Source organism: Frankliniella occidentalis, unplaced genomic scaffold (assembly GCF_000697945.3).
Source record: "Frankliniella occidentalis isolate FOCC.00 unplaced genomic scaffold, Focc_3.1 Scaffold43, whole genome shotgun sequence".
NCBI lineage: Eukaryota > Metazoa > Arthropoda > Insecta > Thysanoptera > Thripidae > Frankliniella > Frankliniella occidentalis.
Window position 1 is genome coordinate 834,591 of NW_026267173.1, and position 4,210 is coordinate 838,800.

General features: G+C 64.3%; 1 protein-coding gene across 1 annotated transcript in view; it reads left to right on the forward strand.

Annotated features, from left to right (window-relative positions):
- The window catches only part of LOC113208854 (midnolin), a 59,942-nt gene that overhangs the window by 32,335 nt on the left and 23,397 nt on the right, over window positions 1-4,210 (forward strand). The gene's annotated exons all lie outside the window — the stretch shown is intronic.

Sequence of the window (4,210 nt, forward strand, 5' to 3'; positions counted from 1 at the left end):
GGGGGGGGGGGCACGGGGCCGTCGTAGACCGTCGTAGAGGCAGACTCAGACCCCCGCACTGGGCCCGCACAGCTGGCCGAGAGAAAAGACACCGCCAGCATGGCGCGCGCGTGTGGAGTGCGAAAGAACACATTATGCAGCAGCAGAGCCCCGGCCTCACAAACGTCCTGCTACCCGCCACCCGCCCCGCCCCGCGCGCCCGCCGGAGGGACTCAGAAGAAATACAGATCGAGATGAGAGGGCGGCCGCGAGTCTTTTCCTGCTGCTGCTGCTGCTGCTGCTGGGCACGACCAAGATGACTTTCAGAGTTGTAAAGGCCGAGAGAGAAGAGCCAGTGGAGCTACGAGAGATACGGCCAACGAATCTTTTTGGACATGTTTCACAGGCGACCGACGAACCCCTCTCGGTGACGCATGGCCAGAGGGCGCGCCACAAAGTACGTACTTTGAGGTCCGGGACGGGTCGTGCGAAAAATAATAAAATGGACCGTCAGAGAGGCGGCGATGTTGGTCGGGGGAGCCGATATTCCCCCGGAGGGCACGGCGGGCACGGCCGCGGTATGGCGATAACTGTAAAGCTGGATGGCCAGCCTCGCCTCGTCTCCCCCAGGCCGTGGCCGGAATCTTTCTGCTCTCCTCTCCCCGTCTTCCTCGCCCTCCCTATCCTGGCGGCAGCGGCGGCGTCCTCCTCACCTCCGCGACGACACGGGCGGCAGGGAGCCGCGCGCGGGGGCCGCGGGGGGCACTTCGGAAAATGAGCTGTCGCTGTGCTGAGTCACGAAAGCAAGGCGCCGCTAGAGAGATGGGGTTGGCGGGGGGGGGGGGCGTTCACGAACTAGCCAACGGCGCGAGCAGCCACGGCCGCATCCTAAGCTATAGGACATAGTTGACTTGTTACCCGAAAGGTTACTTTCAACAACCAAGGAGGGCCGCCAGGGTGGAGCTGACTCTTCCTTGGCCTCTCAAAGCAGGCGCCCGCGAATAAGGTGTGAAAAATACCGCCGTTTAAGCCGCATTTGGAACTCGGCCGCGTTGCGCGCGCGCCGTGCACGCGTGTGCCTGCATTGTTCCACCTGCCGTGCCGTGCTGCTACTCAGGCTCTCCTCCTCTTCCTCTCCCGCCGTGCGCTTCGCTTCGCACAGAGGATACCGTTCTGCGCGCGGCGAGCCCCACGCGGGGCCGCGCAAGGGCGGGCGGGCGCGCGGGGCTGGGCCAACCGGTCCGCGCCGCACCGCGCCGTGTGTGTTGCGGGGGAGTCGTGATGTGTGTGTGTGTGTGTCTGTGTGGCGCCGGCTTCATTTGAATGCCGGCAACTCTTGAACGACGCCGCGACTGCGACTACGCCCCACGACGTCTAGTGGCGCCGCCGCCGCCGGCCCCCCCTGCTGGTGTGCTGTTGCTGGGCGCTGCCTTATTGGCGCCACGAACCTGAGGGGGAAATGAGGATAAGGGGGAGGAGAAGACGTGCGATGTGACACTGTACGAGTTATTCCAACAGTCGCTCTCGAGGGCTTCTCGGCTGGCTCGGCCTTCCCTACACGGTCGCTGAGCTCGCGCTGCGCGGCCGCGCGGCAGCCCGCCAGCCCTGATTGAGGTTAGGTAACGGTGAGCCCTCCCGCTCCCTCCCGCCCTCTCTCTCTCCCTTTTCCCTTTTCATCTCCTCATCTTCTCCAGCGCTGCTTGGGCTCCCCAGCTCCAGCAGGCGTGCCCAAAGTCCCGAGTCCCACTCTGGTACTCGTCCCCCCCCCCCCTGCTTTACCCCGCACCGTTAGCCGCAGGTTTTGGCAGCAGCCGTGACAATGAATCGGCCCGCGTAGTGTACGTCCGCCCCACCACACCGCCGGTGCATCTCGCTAAACAGCCCGTGTCGCCCGCCGGACCCGCCCCGTCCCGTCCCGCGCCGCCGCCGTGACCCACATCGCTACACTGCGAGCGGAAGTAGTCCAGTCGGAGCCGCGGCGGCTTTGCCCCGCCCCGCCCTGCCCCGCCGGTGTCAGCTCGGGGATAAGCTCTCTGTCGCACTGCTGCCAGCGCGCTCCACCTCATCTCTCACGCTCTAATTAGGAAGCGTGCCCGCGGCGAGGTCCGGCGCGCATCGCGCGCCGCGGAATATCCGCGAGCTCCCATTTTCCCTGTCTCTCTCCTTCTCTCTCAGCCGCCGCCGCCGCGGCGACCTCCCGCGCAGTCGCGACGGGGCGCCCTTCCTCCTCCTCCTCCTCCTCCTCCTCCTCTTTCGGCGGCCGCTCGCAGTCATTTCCCCGGGCGAAAGGTTGTCGACGGCTGTGCGGCGCGCGCGGAAGTACGATCGCGCGAAAAAGGGCAGCAGCAGCAGTGAAAAAGAGGAGGGTGAACAGCAGTAGCAGGAGGGGGCGGAGGAATGCGTCCGACGGCGTGGCGTGGCGTAGCGTGGGGCGCCGCCATGGCGTTGTGGTGGCTGCCCGCGGTAATGGGACTTCCCTCGCGCGCAGAAACAACTTACTAATTGATGGAAAGACCGCGTGCCCGGGCCCGGCCTGCTGCTGTTGCACTGCGCGCCGATCGAGCCGTGAGTGAGCCAGGCCTGTCGCTGCAAAAGAGTCGGGGGAGAACTCGCGGAGGAAACTCTCGCGCGGCGCGAGCGCACGCACTTTCTCGATGTGAGCGGCGCGGCCGCGAGGTGGAGAAGCAGTACACGCTCGTGGACTTGCTGCTCCGCGAAATGATCTTCCCCCTCCTCCTCCCTTACCACGACCGGCCTCCCCAACAACAACAAAGTGTGTGTTTTCCCCTTTACCGCTTCGATAGAGGAAAAGAGAAAGAAGCGCGGTGGCATGACAAATGACCAGAAGGGGTTGCGTTTTTCTTCATTGTCGACGCAACCTGTCGATAAGTACTACCGTGGCAGTAGTGGTGCAGCTCGGTAGGTGCGGCGGAGCGGTCGGGCCATCGATCGGGCTAGGGTCAGTGGACTCCCCACTGAAAACCACATAACGTGTACGTACAACGAGGAGTACATCGTGTGCACATTTCTCACATAATTGCAGTTTTGCCAATTCACGAAATATTGCCTAATTAGCAAATATTAATAGTTCTTTGAATGTTTACATTGTAGAATGTTTGGAATAATTTGCTTATTCCGCTGTAAATGAGATGCGCCATGAATGATCTGTCTGTGTGCTTGTGTGCCTCTCCTTGGTTCGTCATGAGCTCATGAGCCAGAGGCTCAGACTATACAGCCCTGCCAAGGGAAGGGGATCTGCCGGAGGGAGGATCCGTGCGCTGATCCCCTCTGCGTCTCATCCTGTCGCGTGACGTCCTGGGTGACTACCCTTCCCCTCCCCCTCCCCCTGCACCACACCACACACACCGCCTGAAAAATGAATCGAGTGCTGCTTTTGCATGAGACGGATGGCGGTAATGTCTTCGCTAACGATCGTCGTGGAGGTGGTAGTCGGACCCCAGGGGAGCCGTGCTGCGCAGCGGTGGTGTCCCCACCTCCCACCCCCACCCCCCGAATGCGTTAAACATTGATCGCGGGAGCGGGTTGCGAACCTCACCCCTCCTCCCTCTGCGTGATGCACAATGCAGCACGGCAGCGCGTGTTCGACGCAGACATGCAGTGTCCAGGAGGAGGCGACCTGCGTGCGCGTCGCGGGAGGGGAGCTGACGCCGACGTTGACGGCTGCGTAAGCCAGGGGGCCGACGACGCGACTCTCTCGGTGATGGTGGTGGTAGAGCGGGAGGATGTGAGAGCGTGGCTAAGCCCGTCCTTTGTGCCATGTCCGTCGGGCGTTTACATAACGCTCTGCCTGGCCTGCGCCGCGCGGCGGCTCAGCCTCAGCCCCTCCGGTGTACATCCTCCTCTCCCTCCCCTTTCACTCATTGCCCGCTCCGCCCCGCCCCGCCAGGCGACGCGCTGCATTTATTGCTTGCTCTCATAGCCTACCCGCGGGGGGCGGGGCGGGGCGGCAGGCAATGGCCGCGGCGACGCCCCCGCCGCGCCACGCCGCGCCCCACGCTGCGCCGGTTCGGTGCGCCCGGCCCTGCCCTGCAGTTGGGCCCCAGAGCGCTGCTGCTGCCTCGCCGATACAGCGTTGCCGCGCGTTGCCACGCCCCGCCACGCCCCGCCACCACGCCCCGCCTCGCCGCCGGGGCCTCCTATGTACCGCCGCCGAGCAGCCGCCCGGCCCATAAGGTCGGCCACGGCCATTTCATGGCAGCCATGTGACGCT